The 20,076-nt window shown below is 47.6% G+C and overlaps 1 long non-coding RNA gene across 2 annotated transcripts; it reads left to right on the top strand.

The window, feature by feature from the left end:
- The first annotated feature begins 538 nt into the window (after positions 1-538).
- On the top strand, positions 539-17,454 carry LOC131579731 (uncharacterized). Of its 2 annotated transcripts, none has more exons than XR_009277763.1 (5): positions 539-993; positions 1,072-1,113; positions 2,934-3,106; positions 4,901-4,980; positions 17,378-17,454. It is a non-coding gene; the product is annotated as an uncharacterized LOC131579731 (long non-coding RNA). The 2 variants fall into 2 exon arrangements; XR_009277762.1 differs by lacking the exon at positions 17,378-17,454 and adding an exon at positions 5,058-6,750.
- The last annotated feature ends 2,622 nt before the right edge of the window (positions 17,455-20,076 follow it).

The raw sequence follows: 20,076 nt of genomic DNA, 5'->3' as shown, positions 1-20,076 counted from the left end.
GTCGAAGGCTACAAATTGCAGAGGGGCTGAAAGCGGGGTGCGCGGTCGGGACTCGTGACCTGGGATTTTTGAGTCAGCTTTGGGGATGGGGAGGTCCAGGCTGTGGCCCCTTAGGCCACACGGTGGGAGAGCCTCACTTTTGTTCACAGTGCTGAGGTGCGCAGGACAGAGCAGTCCCGGGGCGTGTCGTGTCACTTGTCCATTGTGCCTTCTGTGTCTTTTGTGACTCTCGTGTTGTACGTGCCTCGCCTTATCTCTTCTGGGGGCTTACCAGAAACCCCGGCGTCACTCCTCGCATCTCTGTTCTCTTGGCTCCTCAGCCCGACGCCATCGAAGCTTTGCCTCAGGAGCTCTCGGAGGCCTTGGAATCGCGTCTCTCTTGAAAAGCATCCGATCGGATGTCTTTTAGAGGTCTTGTTCCGAGCTGTGTCAACAGCCGTGCGCCGCGAGGATCCATTGCTGCGGCTTAGGTCTTGAAGAAACACAAAGATAGGTAGAGGACTGTGGCCCTAAAATTCTCGGGCATCCGTCTTGGCAGTTGCTGGAATTTGTCATTCCGTCAGCATCTTCTTCCTCCCGGGTTCTGCGAGCTTCATCAGCTCGCCTTCATTCTCACCCGGCTCATCTCGTTCCACGTTCTCTCGGTCCTTGCGGCCATTCTTGTGGCCCAGAGTTTTGTCTCCCCGTTGTGTCCCCTCGTCTGTTGTCTTGTGTGTCACGGGTGTCTGGGTGTAGTTGTCCCGGAGCTGCTCTGTCCTGCTGCCCAGCCTGGGTGTAGGTGTAAAAGGCCAAGTCTCAGGCCCCTGTAATTTGAAATTTGTGATGTAGGGTGTCGTTGGAGTCTAGCGGGTGTTCCTAGATGGACACAAGATGTCAGGAGCTGTGAAGTTACCCTGCAGCACTTTGACTTTTGTCTTAGCTTTCTTTCAGATGCAGACGGATGAAATCGGTGGCAGAGCGCCCCATCCAGGGTAAGGGGGTTCCCGCGAGAAGGTAAGTCAATGTTTGTCTTTGCAGGGCAACTGGAACCGGTCACTGTGTGACAGGTCTCCTCTTTGTCTTTATTTTTAGGAAGTGAAGCCGGCTAGCAGCGGTCAAGGCGAAGTGGGCAAGGTGAGCATTTACCGCTGGAGGGAAACTGTTGTTACTGCTGGGCTCTCAGTTTCTGGTGCAATGCCAAGCGTCCCTTCTTGTTTGCGTGCTTTAGGTGGTCCAGTCACATTTCGCTGAGATCCCCTCCCCAACCAACCGGCCGGCACAGCTGTTTCGCCGCTCCCGTGAGCCCTGCGGAAGCGTTACGGGACTGTGTGATGAAGCCTTGGCCTTTTCCACGTAAAGGGGTCGTGTGGGTGGCCTTCAGGAACGGGCCGAGGGGTTGCCGTGAGTTGGGGATGTCGGGAGGAGGAGCGAGGGTCCCTTTGAGTTTCAGCAGTGCCGCATCACTTTGTCTTCTCTTAACTCAGGCATGCCCGGCAACGACGGCATCTGGCTCCCGGCGTGGCCGAAGCATGCAGCCTCAGGATGCAGCCGTTCGCAGGAGACCGTGAGTAATGGAATTGTTTGGTTTTGGCTGATGCCCTGCAAAGATCAGCCGCTGATTTTGTGTTTTATTTATTGTAGCTGACCGAGAGACAGCAGCCTGGCGATGGCAGGAACTTCCCAGATGGCGAGGCAGCCTTCCTTGGCACGCCACGTGGATCCACCCTGCCGGGCATCCGAGAGCTGAGTCGAAGGCTATGAATTGCAGAGGGGCTGAAAGTGGGGTGCCGGGTCGGGACTCTGGATCTGGGATTTTTAAGTCAGCTTTGGGGATGGGGAGGTCCAGGCTATGGCCCCTTAGGCCATGTGAAGGGAGAGCCTCACTTTTGTTCACAGTGCTGAGGTGCGCAGGACAGAGCAGTCCCGGGGCGTGTTGTATCACTTGTCCGTCGTGCCTTCTGTGTCTTTTGTGCCTCTCGTGTTGTATGTGCCTCGCCTTATTTCTTCTGGGGGCTTACCAGAAACCCCGGCGTCGCTCGTACCATCTCCGATCTCTGGGCTCTTCAGCCCGATGCCATCGAAGCTTTGCCTCAGGAGCTCGCAGAGGCCTTGGAATTGCATCTGTTTTGGAAAGCATCCGATCGGATGTCTTTTAGAGGTCTTGTTCCGAGCTGTGTCAACAGCCGTGCGCCGCGAGGATCCATTGTTGCGGCTTAGGTCTTGAAGAAACACAAAGATAGGTAGAGGACTGTGGCCCTAAAATTCTCGGGCATCCGTCTTGGCAGTTGCTGGAGTTCGTCATTCTGTCAGCATCTTCTTCCTCCCGGGTTCTGCGAGCTTCATCAGCTCGCCTTCATTCTCACCCGGCTCATCTCATTCCGCGTTCTCTCGGTCCTTGCGGCCATTCTTGTGGCCCAGAGCTGTGTCTCCCCGTTGTGTCCCCTCGTCTGTTGTCTTGTGTGTCACGGGTGTCTGGGTGTAGTTGTCCCGGAGCTGCTCTGTCCTGCTGCCCAGCCTGGGTGTAGGTGTAAAAGGCCAAGTCCCAGGCCCCTGTAATTTGAAATTTGTCATGTAGGGTGTAGTTGGAGTCTAGCGGGTGTTCCTAGATGGACACAAGATGCCAGGAGCTGTGAAGTTACCCTGCAGCACTTTGACTTTTGTCTTAGCTCTCTTTCAGATGCGGACGGATGAAATCGGTGGCAGAGCGCCCCATCCAGGGTAAGGGGGTTCCCGCGAGAAGGTAAGTCAATGTTTGTCTTTGCAGGGCAACTGGAACCGGTCACTGTGTGACAGGTCTCCTCTTTGTCTTTATTTTTAGGAAGTGAAGCCGGCTAGCAGCGGTCAAGGCGAAGCGAGCTAGGTGAGCATTTACCGCTGGAGGGAAACTGTTGTTACTGCTGGGCTCTCAGTTTCTGGTGCAATGCCAAGCGTCCCTTCTTGTTTGCGTGCTTTAGGTGGTCCGGTCACGTTTCGCCGAGATCCCCTCCCCAACCAACCGGCCGGCACAGCTGTTTCACCGCTCCCGTGAGCCCTGCGGAAGCGTTACAGGACTGTGTGATGAAGCCTTGGCCTTTTCCACGTAAAGGGGTCGTGTGGGTGGCCTTCAGGAACGGGCCGAGGGGTTGCCGTGAGTTGGGGATGTCGGGAGGAGGAGTGAGGGCCTGTTCAAGTTTCAGCAATGCCACATCACTTTGTCTTCTCTTAACTCAGGCGCGCCCTGCGACGAAGGCGTCCGGCTCCCGGCGCGGCCGAAGCACGCGGCCTCAGGACCTGGCCGTTCACAGGAGACCGTGAGTCGCGGAATTGTCGGGTTTTGGCTGATGCCCTGCAAAGATCAGCTGCTGATTTTTCTGTTTTATTTATTGTAGCTGACCAAGAGACGGCAGCCTGGCGATGGCAGGAACTTCCCAGATGGCGAGGCGGCCTTCCTTGGCGCTCCATGTGGATCCACCCTGCCGGGCATCCGAGAGCTAAGTCCAAGGCTGCGAATTGTAGAGGGGCTGAAAGTGGGGTGCCGGGTCGGGACTCGTGACCTGGGATTTTTAAGTCAGCTTTGGGGATGGGGAGGTCCAGGCTATGGCCCCTTAGGCCACGTGAAGGGAGAGCCTCACTTTTGTTCACAGTGCTGAGGTGCGCAGGACAGAGCAGTCCCGGGGCGTGTTGTATCACTTGTCCGTCGTGCCTTCTGTGTCTTTTGTGCCTCTCGTGTTGTATGTGCCTCGCCTTATTTCTTCTGGGGGCTTACCAGAAACCCCGGCGTCGCTCGTACCATCTCCGATCTCTGGGCTCTTCAGCCCGATGCCATCGAAGCTTTGCCTCAGGAGCTCGCAGAGGCCTTGGAATCGCGTCTCTCTTTTAAAAGCATCCGATCGGATGTCTTTTAGAGGTCTTGTTCCGAGCTGTGTCAACAGCCGTGCGCCGCGAGGATCCATTGTTGCGGCTTAGGTCTTGAAGAAACACAAAGATAGGTAGAGGACTGTGGCCCTAAAATTCTCGGGCATCCGTCTTGGCAGTTGCTGGAGTTCCATCAGCATCTTCTTCCTCCCGGGTTCTGCGAGCTTCATCAGCTCGCCTTCATTCTCACCCGGCTCATCTCGTTCCGCGTTCTCTCGGTCCTTGTGGCCGTTCTTGTGGCCCAGAGTTTTGTCTCCCTGTTGTGTCCCCTCGTCTGTTGTCTTGTGTGTCACGGGTGTCTGGGTGTAGTTGTCCCGGAGCTGCTCTGTCCTGCTGCCCAGCCTGGGTGTAGGTGTAAAAGGCCAAGTCCCAGGCCCCTGTAATTTGAAATTTGTCATGTAGGGTGTAGTTGGAGTCTAGAGGGTATGCCTAGATTGACACAAGATGTCAGGAGCTGTGAAGTTACCCTGCAGCACTTTGACTTTCGTCTTAGCTCTCTTTCAGATGCGGACGGATGAAATCGGTGGCAGAGCGCCCCATCCAGGGTAAGGGGGTTCCCGCGAGAAGGTAAGTCAATGTTTGTCTTTGCAGGGCAACTGGAACCGGTCACTGTGTGACAGGTCTCCTCTTTGTCTTTATTTTTAGGAAGTAGAGCCAGCTGGCAGCAGTCAAGGCGAAGTGGGCAAGGTGAGCAGTGACCGGTGGAGGGAAGCTGTTGTTATGGCTGGGCTCTCAGTTTCTGGTGCAATGCTAAGCCTCCCATCTTGTTTGCGTGCTTTAGGCGGTCCAGTCGCGTTTCGCTGAGACGTCCTTGCCAACCGGCTGGCACAGCTGCTTCACCACTCCTGTGAGCCCTGCGGAAGCGTTATGGGACCGTGTGACGGAGCCTTTTCCACGTAAAGGGGCCGTGTGGGTGGCCTTCAGGAACGGGCCGAGGGGTTGCCGTGAGTTGGGGATGTCGGGAGGAGGAGCGAGGGTCCCTTTGAGTTTCAGCAATGCCGCATCACTTTGTCTTCTCTTAACTCAGGCGCGCCCTGCGACGACGGCGTCCGGCTCCCGGTGCGGCCGAAGCGTGCGGCCTCAGGACGTGGCCGTTCACAGGAGACCGTGAGTCGCGGAATTGTCGGGTTTTGGCTGATGCCCTGCAAAGATCAGCCTCTGATTTTGTGTTTTATTTATTGTAGCTGACCGAGAGACGGCAGCCTGGCGATGGCAGGAACTTCCCGGATGGCGAGGCAGCCTTCCTTGGCGCTCCATGTGGATCCTCCCCGCCGGGCATCCGAGAGCTGAGTCGGAGGCTGCGAATTGCAGAGGGGCTGAAATCGGGGTGCCGGGTCGGGACTCTGGACCTGGGGTTATGGAGTCAGCTTTGGGGATGGGGAGGTCCAGGCTGTGGCCCCTTAGGCCACGTGAAGGGAGAGCCTCACTTTTGTTCACAGTGCTGAGGTGTGCAGGACAGAGCAGTCCCGGGGCGTGTTGTATCACTTGTCCGTCGTGCCTTCTGTGTCTTTTGTGCCTCTCGTGTTGTATGTGCCTCGCCTTATCTCTTCTGGGGGCTTACCAGAAACCCCGGCATCACTCCTCGCGTCTCTGATCTCTGGGCTCCTCAGCCCGACACCATCGAAGCTTTGCCTCGGGAGCCCTCAGAGGCCTTGGAATCGCGTCTCTCTTTTAAAAGCATCCGATCGGATGTCTTTTAGAGGTCTTGTTCCGAGCTGTGTCGACAGCCGTGCGCCGCGAGGATCCATTGCTGCGGCTTAGGTCTTGAAGAAGCGCAGAGATAGGTAGGGGGCTGTGGCCCTCAGATTCTCGGGCATCCGTCTTGGCAGTTGCTGGAGTTTGTCATTCCATCAGCATCTTCTTCCTCCCGGGTTCTGCGAGCTTCATCAGCTCGCCTTCATTCTCACCCGGCTCATCTCGTTCTGCGTTCTCTCGGTCCTTGTGGCCGTTCTTGTGGCCCAGAGTTTTGTCTCCCCGTTGTGTCCCCTCGTCTGTTGTCTTGTGTGTCACGGGTGTCTGGGTGTAGTTGTCCCGGAGCTGCTCTGTCCTGCTGCCCAGCCTGGGTGTAGGTGTAAAAGGCCGAGTCCCAGGCCCCTGTAATTTGAAATTTGTCATGTAGGGTGTAGTTGGAGTCTAGAGGGTATTCCTAGATCCTCACAAGATGTCTGGAGCTGTGAAGTTATCCTGCAGCATTTTGACTTTTGTTTCAGCTTTCTAAGCATTGCATTATTTGCTGCCCAATGTGGGGTTCAAAAGAGTAAGAAAAACCTATACTGATTACGTTATATTGGTACTGTCTGTGTGTTGGGATAAAGGACTTTGTAATGGTGTTCCTTAAGTTCACGTCTCTCAGGGTTGAGCCCATCATGTAGTTGTAGTCTCTGAGCTTTTTTTCAAGTTTTAATGCCTTTCTTGTCCCTAAGTTTATTTTTTTATCCAAAAATAACTCAAATATTGTCCCTAATACATAACTTTTACCAAGTAAAAGGGCACAGGTTAAAATAGCTGTTATGCTAAGCTCAGTAATAATGATTGATAAAAACTTTATAAAAGTACTGAAGTTTGTACCAAGTAGCTTTAGTTTTTAGTTTCTTTGTCCTTCCCTACATCCCAATCCCAGTAACATGTTTTAGAAGTGTATTAGTAATTATACCCAGTTTATTAGAAGAGCAGCAACAACCCCCACTACACTCTTTTTACTAATAATTCATACCACATCATAAAAGTAAAACAAAACACAGAAAAATATATTAAACTTAACACAACCCAATCTACTTAAAAAAACTTAACAACTTACTAAACTCAAAACCATTCAATGAGCCCTAAACATTACTAAAAAAAACCTAACCCAATTGCTACCTTCTAATTCATAAATAATAATCAATGCTCTATAAAAATAATGGAAGATCTCATTAACAATAAAAAATATTAAACTCCTAAAAAAATAAGAAATAACTACAAAAACAAACTCCCTGTAAAAATCCATCATATAAATATTCATATCCCCAAAAATACAACTAATAAAAACCGCCAAAGCACTAAACAGGTACATGCAACTACAAAAATAAAAAGATCAAAAACAAACTGCAATTAACCATACAAAACAAAATTGTTCCTAACTCAATAATCTCATAATACCTCGAATCATCAAAATAAAAATACCATCTCCAAATAACCACAAAACCAAAAAATAAATTTAGCCATAAGCAATATTTCTCACATTATCCATAAGTTTAAAACATATACTTCAATCAAACCCCCTGTAACAATAATCCAAATAGAAATATAAAAAACCTAACAAATTAACTACATTACTGTACCCCAAACACACCAAAATAAACACTACATACTCACAATAATAAAAAACATCACTAAATAAATAAAAACCTACCCTATCCCTCACACTGCTACTCAAAACATCATCCTAAACCTTAAAAAACAAGTCCTTTAACAACATAATACCCCTAAAAAATTAAAGCAAACCATGAAACTCATTTCAAAAACAACCTTATCAACACCTAAACTAAAAAACATTATATTCAGTGAATATATCGTCTCCCCTACTGTGCACCAAGTACAAATAAAAAAATACAATAAACTATTAAAAACCATCTTAAAAATATTAAATAAAATATCTTTCAAATATTAAAAAACATCTAGGAAAAGCCACCTAATTGATTAACACCCCGAATTTCACCAAACTATCCCTACCCAATCTAAACCCTGACATACTTTAACAAAACCAAAATCCCAATAACAAATATAAAAATGTATTTTAAAAAAGCAATTAAAATCAATTCCACTTTAAATTGAAAAAACTCCATAAAATTGTCTTTACTCAAAAACCAAATGACACATAATAAATAATACAAAAAAATAACACAATATATACCTCAAAAAAGATATACCTCAAAAAAATCTAATCATTAAATAAAAAATACATATAAACATCACTTTTTACTAAATATCATTACTCTTATCTGTGTATATATAACTAATTTCCAGAAGAAACAGAACACCCCACACAAGTTATTTTCAAAAACAACACTCATTCCCCCACATCCTTCTCCAAACGATATTATCTACAACAAAACAAAAGTCTCCCTTATTTTGAATTAAGTTTTAACAAACTAAACCAAAAAAATTCTCCAAACTATATATATTTTTCCTTTCTCTTAAATCTATTCAAATGTACTCTAAGCTAAATACCTAAACACCAAAAACTCACACATCCAGCCCTCGGGGGTCTGGGCCTCAACACTTTCCAACACCAAAAAAACTAATATATAACTAAACAAATAAAACTGCACTTCTCAACAAGAACTCTCTAAATTGACCATCTCTTCAAACAACAACAAATTTTATTATTTATTATTATTCATTTGTTTATACTTATAAATACTTTGCTCATTAAATAAACACTTTTTTTCAATTTTCCTCCAAAAAAATCTTTTCCCAAACCAATTAAACCAAACAAAAAACCACTTAAATTTACTGTCTTAAAAAACCCCATTCAAAACTTTTCTACCATCCACTAACCAACCCACACAACCATCCGAAAAAGCCACACCACACGCGCCCGCCAAAACACGCGTGGCACAGCATCCGAAAACCACACAAATGCACAGCGCCACATTTGACCAGAAATGCATGAGCACAACCATTTTTAACCACAAATAAATGCACATCACCATATTCAACCCAAAATGCATCTGCAGACCCCCATGTCAAACCAGACGTACACATGCACCACCAAAGTTAACTAAAAATGAATTCACACCACCATATCTGAACCAGAAGAACACAACCACCACCATTTCAGGGGTCAGGGTTATGAATAAGGTCAGCGGGTCAAAAGTCAGGGGGGTCATGGATCAAAGGTCAGGGGTCAAAGGTCACAGAGGTCAAAGGCCAAAAGCCATGGGATCGAAGGTCACAGGGTCAAAAGGTAACAGGGTCAAAAGGTCACGGGTCAAAGGTCATGAAGGTCAAAGGTCACTGGGTCAAATGTCAAAGGTCACAGAGTCAAAGGTCATGGGCTCAAGTGTCAAAGGTCAAAGGGTCACCGGTCACGAGGTCGAATGTCACAGGTCAAAGGTTGAAGGTCATGGGGTCAAAGGTCTTGGGGTCAACGCTCACAGAGTCAAAGGTCACAGGGGTTCAAGGTAAAAGGTCAGGGTTCAAATGTAAAAGGTCAGGGTTTCAAAGGTCTAATGTCAGGGCTCAAAGATCATGAGGTCACATGTCAAAGGTCGGGGTCAAAGGTCAGGGTCAGGGGGTAAGGAGGCCATGGGTCTGGGGTCAAAAGGTCAGGGGTCAAAATTCCAGGAAGGTATTTCTGGGACCTGCGCCCCTTTTCTTGTTGCAGCAGAGCTCCTTTTTGGGAGGGGGTCTAGTCCTAGAAGGGCTTCCAATAAAGCAGGGTGCTGCTGTCCAGGGCAGTTGGAGTTGTTCTGTGCCTTCTTTGGGGGTGAGGAGCAAAGGCTGAGGGGGACGGGGTGGGCACTGGGGGGCTCCCCTGTCCCTTGGGGCACGCCGAGGTCCCCGGCAGAGGGAGGCAGGCGCTGCGCTGGAGGAGCAAGGTGAGCGGGGAATGGGGAGGGCTCGTGCCGGGTACCCTTGCCCAGAGGGGACCCCGAGCTGCCAGGAAATTCCCTGCGAGGGCTGGATGCAGAATCCAAAAACCTGTGGAGCTGTTCTGGTTTTTACGGTAGGCATTGGCAAGGAACAGGAATGGATCTCTCTAAATTCCCTTGGAAAGAAAGCCCCTCTCTGTGCACGCCGTCGTTAGGGTTTTGTTATGTCAGGAACGGCTTAGGGTTAAGAAAGTCGGTTTTGTTTTTCCACCTCTTACTTCCCTGTAAAATATGAGTGTATAAAACACATCTGTGCATCAATGAGGCATTAAAATGCACCAAGTGAAATTTCTGTGTCTCTAAGTTGCATAGAGATGAGTTCCATAGAGACGAGTGCGTTCTGCACTTGGGGTTGTCTAGGGCTTTATATTTTTGTTATTCTGATGTGTTCGGTGAATGAATTTATAGAGTTTAAAATTGAAAGAAATGCAAATTTCATAAAGCAGAAAAATAGAAAGAGAAATAGATAAAGATATAAATGTAAAAATAGAAGGCCCTATAAATAGAATATATATAATAGAAATAATGTCCATAAATATACGCATCTAAAAGATAAGTAATCTTATGTATGTTATTGTAATATGCTTTAACCTATATTCCATAGAATTAATACAGGAATATATACAAAATATAGCATAAATAAAAACTATAAATCTCAGTTGAAAATAATTATTTAAATCTAGTTTAAAATAAAGGCTTGCTTTTTTTTATTTGGGTAGACGCAGGGCTTTTAAATAAAATGTACAATATACAAATATATATATTAAATATATAAATATATATAAGGGTTATAAATACATACAAATAGGTTTCTATTTACTATATAATATGAATATTATAGATATAGTTGTTAATAGAGATATCTTTTAATATAAGATACCTTGTGTGTTATGCCTAGTTCAATATAGTATATAAACATGAATATAAATTTGATAAAAATAGGCATTAAAATATTTAAATAACCATTTAAGGTGAAGGGGCTTTTTGTTTTTTATTTGGTTAGAGGCAGGGATTTTAAATAAATAATATAGGAATTAAAATATACAAATCTATAATAAAGATATAAATATAGGGAGATATATATAGGCATAAATAAGAAATAAATACAAGTAATATCAATCTGTCTAGGGAATGAGCAATGGGTTCCTTCTGCCCCTGCCCTCGGTCTTGGGGTAACAGCAGCACAAACTGTGAGCTGTGAGGATGATGAGGGCTCAGAGGGGCCCCAGGTGTGAGCAGTGATGAGGATGAGGGCTCAGAGCAGCCCCAGGTGTGAGCTGTGAGGATGATGAGGGCTCAGAGCAGCCCCAGGTGTGAGCAGTGAGGATGATGAGGGGACAGAGCAGCCCCAGGTGTGAGCTGTGAGGATGATGAGGGGACAGAGCAGCCCCAGGTGTGAGCTGTGAGGATGATGAGGGCTCAGAGCAGCCCCAGGCGTGAGCTGTGAGGATGATGAGGACTCAGAGCAGCCCCAGGTGTGAGCTGTGAGGATGATGAGGGGACAGAGCAGCCCCAGGTGTGAGCAGTGAGGATGATGAGGGCTCAGAGCAGCCCCAGGTGTGAGCAGTGAGGATGATGAGGGCTCAGAGCAGCCCCAGGTGTGAGCTGTGAGCATGATGAGGGAACAGAGCAGCCCCAGGTGGGAGCAGTGAGGATGATGAGGGGACAGAGCAGTGCCAGGTGTGAGCAGTGAGGATGATGAGGGCTCAGAGCAGCCCCAGGTGTGAGCAGTGAGGATGATGAGGGCTCAGAGGGGCCCCAGGCGTGAGCTGTGAGGATGATGAGGGCTCAGAGCAGCCCCAGGTGTGAGCAGTGAGGATGATGAGGGCTCAGAGCAGCCCCAGGTGTGAGCAGTGAGGATGATGAGGGCTCAGAGCAGCCCCAGGTGTGAGCTGTGAGCATGATGAGGGAACAGAGCAGCCCCAGGTGGGAGCAGTGAGGATGATGAGGGGACAGAGCAGTGCCAGGTGTGAGCAGTGAGGATGATGAGGGCTCAGAGCAGCCCCAGGTGTGAGCAGTGAGGATGATGAGGGCTCAGAGGGGCCCCAGGTGTGAGCAGTGATGAGGATGAGGGCTCAGAGCAGCCCCAGGTGTGAGCTGTGAGGATGATGAGGGCTCAGAGCAGCCCCAGGTGTGAGCAGTGAGGATGATGAGGGCTCAGAGCAGCCCCAGGCGTGAGCTGTGAGGATGATGAGGGCTCAGCGCAGCCCCAGGTGTGAGCAGCGAGGATGATGAGGGCTCAGAGCAGCCCCAGGTGTGAGCAGTGAGGATGATGAGGGGACAGAGCAGTTCCAGGTGTGAGCAGTGAGGATGATGAGGGCTCAGAGCAGCCCCAGGTGTGAGCAGTGATGAGGATGAGGACGCGGTGGGTCCTACTGGGCACTGTTTCAGGGGGATGGTTTCCCTCATCTCATTTGGGCATGGAGCAACTGGAGGAGAGAGGTTTATGGCCGGGTCTCCCGGGTGTCTCATGGAATGATGGTGAGGGGATCTCGCAGGGCCTGGGGGAACACCTGGATGCACTCAGATGTGGAGCATTGCTTAAAGAAGGTGCTGAGGGACAAACCTTTGTGTCACGGAGCAGCAGCTGAACAGGTGAGCCAGTGTGGGTTTGCAGAGGGGACTTTTCTCTCTCCCCTTTTGATTTTATTTTGCCATTCACTGCCTTGTTCTCCCAGAAAAAAAAAAAAAAAAAAAAAAGGGGGGGGTGGTTATGAGGACAAAAGAAGTTCAAACTGAGGTAAGAAACTCCTCCTCCATTATTGTCTGTGTTTAAACTGGGGGGGAATCCCCTTTCACCTATGTTTTTGAGGGTACCGATAGGAGGAAAACCTGCCTTTTCCAGGGTGTTAGGTATATCGGTTGACAGCGAATACTTGTGTTGTTTTAACACAAGGATTAAGGAAGGGGAAAAGTATTGTTGCCGTATCACGTGTTTGATTTGTGGGTACCTCCCCTTTTTTCGTTATTCTGAGGTTTAAATTGAGGGGGAAGCCCTGTTGTCTGCATTTTGTCACGGTCTGAACTGAGATGAAAATCCCCCTTTTCCCATCATTTGAGAGATTTTATTCGAGAAAAATCTTTTTCTGCTGCCGTACGGGATTGAAATGAAGTGTCGAGCGCACATTTATTTGCCATTGTATTGGTTTAAGATTGCAGGAACATACCCTGTTGCCTCAGTTTCCGGGGTCCAATTGACGGGAACACCGGCTTTTCCAGCATTTGGCGGGGTCACGTGTGGCCGTGCCGCTGCATTTGAGGGCGCTTCTGCCCCCGGCACCAAATGTCTTACAGGGGAGCGCTCCTGGCATTCCCTGGGGAATTGCTGAGGTGCAACGGGAATTTGGCGGCTGAGCAGCCCCCAGGGAGAGACAGAGCCGTGCGGAGGCGAGGTGAGCTCTGCCGGGCCGGCAGGCGGGAGCCGCGGCGCGGAGCTGTGTCCGTCCGGCCGCTCCGCCCGCTCCGGGCGCGGGGCTCGGGCACCGCCGGGGTCCCTTCGGGCCGGTCCCGGTGCCGCTGGGCGGGCCGGGCTCTCCCGCGGCCGGTGCCGCCCCCGCCCGCCGGAGGAGCCGCTTTCCTGCCGGGAGCCCCGGTCCGTCCGGGGCCGGGAGCGCGGGGCCGCCCCCGGGTGCCGAGTGCCGCCGCTGCCAGGGCTCCCGTGAAAGCCGCTGGAAGGAGGGGAGGGAAAAAATCGAACCCAGACCCCCCAGGCTTTTTGTCTCGAGGCTTTGTCGGTGTTGCTCTTTATCCGAGCCGCGCCTTTAAATAACGATGTGGCGCCTTCTAGAAACTGCGTCCAATACCTTTTGCACCCTCACGTGAGGGCTTCGAGCTCAGGTTTTTCCATTGCCGAGTTAACTGCAGGTCCAAGCTGACAGCGTCCCGTGCATCTGGTGTGCGTGAATCTGTTCGTGATGTTCATTTCCTCTGGATGCAGAGTTGGGCTTGTTGGGCAGACCGTATTTCTCACACCTCGGAGCTTGTTTAAGGCTTGTACGCGATTTTCTGGAGACGCGGGCTGGGGGAGAACTTTGTCTTGCTGCTGTACTAGGGAATGGAATGCAGAGGGTCTCCGCAATATCCCCGTGGAAGTTGGAATGTCCGAGGAAATGGATGTGACAATTCTCGGGGCTGAACCTGGCTCCCAGCGCTCTGCAGCGTAGGACGCGAGAGAGCAGGGCCGAGGGACAGCGGGGTAGGAACGGCGAGGTGCTTCGTGCTCTGGGTTTGGTGTCGCTGATGTTTCCAGAGCCAGAGCAGGTTGATTTGGTTCTGGTGCACTGGAACGGGATCCAAACCTTAGAAAGGTCAGAGACCAATTGGGAGGAAATGTTTTACAGTGAATGTGTTTCTTAATAGAGGGGAGGTTTCACTCAGTTTTTTAATTGATTTTAAAGGAAATTTTTTTTGAGGAAAAGTGAAAAAAAATGTTTAATAAGTAGGGCATAGGTAAGAGGAAAAAAAGGATGAATAACGATAGATATTTTTTTCTTTTGTTGTGGAGAAAAGCTCAGGAGATTTAGAAGGGTTTTTCTGCACGTGCGGTTTGGATGTTTTTGGAGTTGGGCTGTGGCGTGGATCTTTTTGAGCCGTGGGGTGTTTTGGTGGTAGCCTGGGTTTTTGGATCGGAGTAAAGTTGAATAGTTTTAGAAGAAGTTGTTACGGTTCTGACAATTATTTGGTATTCACTAATCAATGAGAAGTTATTTTAAAAAAGTAAAAAATGGATTTTTTGTTGTGTTAAACAATAGAGTTGAGAGAGAATTTGGGTGAGGCTGTATTAGTACTGTATATAGATTGTATGTTCAAAGAATTTTTTCTTTTTTAGTTTTAAAGTTATAGAGTTTATGTTTGGGTATAAAGCAGATGATGGGGATAGAATATAATGTAATTTTAGAACATTTTTTTAAAAATTGTGTATCTTTGGCTTAATGGTCAAATTAATGTTTTTTAATTTTAGATATGCTTTTATACAGATACAGGTAAATATAACTAGTGGTAGTAATATTTAGTAAGTAGAGGCATTTATATGTGGTTTTTATTCAATATTAGACTTTATTGGTGGTACACAGTGTGTTGTTTGATTTTTTTGTGTTGTATACTAAGTGAAATTTGGTTTTTGAATAAAGATGATTTTATGAATGGGTTTGTTTGTATTTTAGGTAGAATGAATTAAAATAGATTTTGATATCGATTAGTGGGTTTTGTTTATTGTATGTAGGGGTTCAGATTGGGTAGGGTTTGTTTGGTTAGCTGAGTTTTGGGTGTTAATTAGGTGGCTTTTGTTAGATGCAGTTTTCAATTTTTGAAAGTTTTTTATCGAGTGGTTTTAAGGTGATTTTTAGTAGTTGATGGTAGAATTTTATTTTGTTTGTAGTTGGTGTATAATAATGTATATGTTCTATTTATTTAATGTGCTCTTTGGTTTAGGTGTTGATGATAAGTTTGGATTTCTTTCGGTTGTGGTGTTTCTTAGTTTCATTTCTGGGGACACAGGCATTTATATGGTGGATTTTTATAGGTATATTTTTGGGGGTGATGTTTTTTAATTTTTTAGTAGCTTAGATTGGGTTTTTATGTTTTCAATTAGCTATTAAATTTTTTTATAGAGTATTGGTGAGTATTTATGTATTACTATAAATGTAGAGCTTTGGGGTTTTTTTGCTGATGTTTAGGGTTAGTTGAATGGTTTTGAGTTCAGTGTGTTGGTCTGATTATTTTTGAATAGTTGGTGTGATTTGTTGTGTGGAGTTCAGTAGGGTTGCTTTTTATTTACGTTTAACTTTGCTGATGTGATAAGAACTGTTAGTGAAAGAGCATAGCATCTTTTTTTGCCAGTAGTTGGTTGTACAGTGTTGGTTTTGTTTGTGTTACCTGTTTTGGGTTGTTTTCTTTTTTTTGTTAATGAGATTAAAGTTTTTATTTTGGGGTTAATTTGTGATTATTTTAAAGATTTTAGGGCAATTTGGGTTTTTGATTCGGGGGTGCGGTGATGAGAGTACTTTATTTGTTTTATGTGGTATCGGTGGTGTGCATAGAGGGAATATTTGTTTTGAAAATTTATTTTAGTATTGTTAGTTGAAGTGTTAGGATGAGTTGTGTTTCAGTGTTGAAACTTTTTGAGGCGGTTTGGATTTTTTTTCTAGGTTAAGATTTTTTTTCCCTTGGCTGGTGGAGGTATTGTGATTTTATTGATGATATTGGGGGGAATTTGATGCTGTTTGTTTTTTGGTTATTTTATTTTTAGGAATTGGATTTTTGCAGTTGGACTGAAAGAATTCACTTTATTTCAAAACCTACTACTTTAATGATGTAAAGGTTCCCATATTAACTCCTCAGTCTTTTAGATTCTTTTTCTCATTTAGGTTTTCCAGAATTTATGGATAATTTAGCAATCAAGCAGGGATGGCACCCCATTCTTGAAAAGATGGCTATGGAAAAACCTGCGTCTAACAACACGTACCTGACGGAGGGCAACAATTTTGCCATTATTACAGGGCCAAATACGAGTGGCAAATCAACGTTGGCATGGATCTGCCGGAGGAGAGGAGTTTGTGGTGGGCTCCCAGTGACATCTCATGGAGTGATGGTGAGAGCATCTCATAGGGTCTGGGGGAGCACCTGGATGCACTTGGACGTGGAGCACCGCTTAAAGGAGGTGGTGAGGGACAAAGCTTTTTGCCAGGAAGCAGCACCTGAACAGCTAAGCCAGTGTGGATTTGCAGGGGTGATCTTTCTCCATTTCCCTTTTGATTTCATCTTGGCAGTCCCTCCCCGGTGCCCTCAATCTGTCACAAGAATTCCAAGAAAAAAAAAGGCTGTGCAAACAGTGAAAAGAAGGGGTATAGGTAAGGTGGAGTTTAGGTATACCCCACCCCGAACCCAAAACTGCAGCCCTGACAGTGCTACCATTTCCCTGAGGCAGCTGCAGGCCGGAACCCTAAAGCAGCAGAGTGCCAGAACCCCTGGTACTGCAGACAGTACCCCTGGTGCTAGGGTCAGCCAGGAGATAGTGGGGGGACGATCCGTAGGGTTGGGGAAACAGGGGGTTTCCCGCCCCGCCCCACCCTGGGCTCTCGGTCCCTCCGCAGCCGGGGATTGCTCCCACCCCTCCTCGAGGCGGCGGTTGGCAGGGCTTCGTGCCTAGCCTCCGCAAAGAGTTCGGCTCTGTCAGCCTCTGCCCTGTCTCAGGGCCAAACTTAGGTAGGGTAGGGAGCAACTGTGGATTGCCTGGTCCGGGCTAATGGACATCTCTTGGGGCCTATGGATAAGGAGCATCCCCGGTTGCAAGCGTAGGGTTGTAAGTTGGTAGGGTTCAGCGTGGGAGCTTGGCAGTGACACAGAGAGGCTGAGGGAGGGCTTCAGAGGTCAAAAGCTCGAGGGCTGGAGACAAACAGTGAAAATAAAAGGGGTACAGGTTGGGATATAAGGTAGCGTACAGGACTATTTGAACCCTAAACAGTAGCCCTAAAAATGCCCCCCATTTTCCTGAGAAAGCTACAGGCAGGAACCCTAAAGCAGCAGAGTGCCAGAACCCCCGAGAGCTGCAGGCAGTACCCCTGGTGCTAGGGCCAGCCAGGAAGAGATAGTGGGTGCTAGGGCCTACTGCTGTCATATAAGCTGGGGTTTCCATCCTTGGGGTACCCTGGGCTCCCTGTCCCTCACTGACTGGAGAGTCTTCCTCCCCTCCTTGAGGTGGTGGTAATTTGGCTCTGTCAGCCAATACTGCTGTGAAGCAAGCCTCTGCCTCCCTGTGAGGTGAAGTGTGCAGCCCATGAACCTGGGCGTTCTCTAGAGAAGGTAAGTGCTGGGTTTTCACAGATGTGCTGCTAAGATCCTGCACCGATATTTGGTCTTCTTGATTGTAGCTGACCAGGAGACGACATCCTGGCGATGGCAGGAACTTCCCGGATGGCGAGGCGGCCTTCCTTGGTGCTCCATCTGGATCCCCCACACCGGGCATCCGAGAGCTAAGTCGACGGCTACGACCCGTAGAGGGTTATGAAAGCGGGGTGCAGGGTTGGGACTTGTGACCCAGGATTATGGAGTCAGCTCTGGGGACGGGGAGGTCCAGACTGTGGCCCCTTAGGCCACACGGTGGGAGAGCCTCACTTTTGTTCACAGTGCTGAGGTGCGCAGGACAGAGCAGCCCCGGGGCGCGTCATGTCACTTGTCTGTCGTGCCTTCTGTGTCTTTTGTGACTCTCGTGTTGTATGTGCCTCACCTTATCTCTTCTGGGGGCTTACCAGAAACCCCGGTGTCACTCGTAGCATCTCTGATCTCTGGGCTCCTTGGCCAGACGCCGTCAAAACTTTGCCTCGGCAGCTCTCAGAGGCCTTGGAATCGCGTCTCTCTTGAAAAGCATCCGATCGGATGTCTTTTAGAGGTCTTGTTCCGAGCTGTGTCAACAGCCGTGCGCCGCGAGGATCCATTGCTGTGGCTTAGGACTTGAAGAAACGCAAAGATAGGTAGGGGACTGTGGCCCTAAGATTCTTGGGCATCCCTCTTGGCAGTTCTTGGATTAAGTCGTTCCGTCAGCATCTTCTTCCTCCCGGGTTCTGTGAGCTTCATCAGCTCGCCTTCATTCTCACCCGGCTCATCTTGTTCCGCGTTCTCTCGGTCCTTGTGGCCGTTCTTGTGGCCCAGAGCTGTGTCTCCCTGTTGTGTCCCCTCGTTTGTTGTCTTGTGTGTCACGGGTGTCTGGGTGTAGCTGTCCCGGAGCTGCTCTATCCTGCTGCCCAGCCTGGGTGTAGGTGTAAAAGGCCAAGTCCCAGGCCCCTGTAATTTGAAATTTGTAATGTAGGGTGAGTTGGAGTCTAGCGGGTGTTCCTAGATGGACACAAGGTGGCTGGAGCTGTGAAGTTATCCTTCAGCTCTTTGAGTTTTGTCTTAGCTTTCTAAGCATTACATTATTCACTGCCCGATGTGGGGTTCAAAAGAGTAAGAAAAACCTATACTAATTACGTTATATTGGTACTTCCTGTGTGTTGGGAAAAAGGACTGTGGGATAAAGGACTTTGTAATGGTGTTCCTTAAGTTCATGTCTCTCAGGGTGGAGGCGTTCATGTAGTTCTAGTCTCTGAGCTTTTTTTGAGGTTTTAATCTACTTGTCCAGAAATGGATTACTTGTATTTATTTCTATTTAATGGCTATCTATCTATCTTCATTTGTTTATTATAGATGTGTATATTTTCATTTCTATATTATTCATTTAAATGCCATGCCTGTAAGTAAATAAAAAACAAAAAGTCCTTTGATTTAAATATTTTTCATACCTATTTCTATCATATTGAACTTCTTTTTTTACACACCTAGATATAATACACAACAGATATTAAAATATATTATATTAGCATCTATCCATATGGTTTTCATACTGAATATTAATCTACTTGTCTAGATTTGGGTTACTTGTATTTATTTCTTTTTTCTTTCTCTCTAACTCTCTCTCTCTATATATCTATGTATATATTTATATATTTCTCTTTCTAATGTTCTGCTTTTTGAAATTTGCATTGCTTTCTCTTTGAAACTCTACCCATTCATTCAGCTAACAGGTCAGAATGACAAAAATATAAAGCTCTGGTGAACCCCGAGTGCAGAACACGCTCGTCTCTCTGGAACTTAGGCACAGAAATTTCTCTTGGTGCATTTTAGTACCTCATGGATGCACAGATGTGTTTTATACACTCATATTTTACAGGGAAGTAAGAGGTGGAAAAACAAAACCGACTTTCTTAACCCTAAGCCGTTCCTGACATAACAAAACCCTAACGACGGCGTGCACAGAGAGGGGCTTTCTTTCCAAGGGAATTTAGAGAGATCAGTTCCCGTTCCTTGCCAATACCTACCGTAAAAACCAGAACAACTCCACAGCTTTTTGGATTCTGCATCCAGCCCTCGCAGGGAATTTCCTGGCAGCTCGGGGTCCCCTCTGGGCAAGGGTACCCGGCACGAGTCCTCCCCATTCCCCGCTCACCTTGCTCCTCCAGCGCAGCGCCTGCCTCCCTCTGCCGGGGACCTCGGCGTGCCCCAAGGGACACGGGAGCCCCCCAGTGCCCACCCCGTCCCCCTCAGCCTTTGCTCCTCACCCCCAAAGCAGGCAGAGAACAACTCCAACTGCCCTGGACAGCAGCACCCTGCTTTATTGGAAGCCCTTCTAGGTCTAGACCCCCTCCCAAAAAGGAGCTGTGCTGCAACAAGAAAAGGGGTGCCCCGGCTGCGGGCACTTCTGCACCACCGTGAGTCCAGAAAAACCCAAAATCACCGGAATTTAACCCAAAAAATCCTCAGATCCAAAAAAAAACCCCGTGAAAATTGGGTAAAATATGCAAAAACGGCAAAAAATCCCATAAAAATCCTGAGTTTTGGGGGTCAAACACCACTGCTACCCCGACTGCGGGCACTTCTGCACTGCCGTGAGTCCAGAAAAACCCAAAATCCCAGGAATTTAATCCAAAAGAATCCTCAAATAAAAAAAAAAAAACCCAAAAAATCCCATAAAATACGAGAAAACGGCAAAAAATCCCATAAAAATCCTGAATTTTGGGGTCAAACAGCACTGCTA

Source organism: Poecile atricapillus, chromosome 5, assembly GCF_030490865.1.
Source record: "Poecile atricapillus isolate bPoeAtr1 chromosome 5, bPoeAtr1.hap1, whole genome shotgun sequence".
Taxonomy (NCBI): Eukaryota; Metazoa; Chordata; class Aves; order Passeriformes; family Paridae; genus Poecile; species Poecile atricapillus.
The sequence above is the reverse complement of the archived record's forward strand: the minus strand, read 5'-3'. Positions and strand labels throughout refer to the sequence as shown.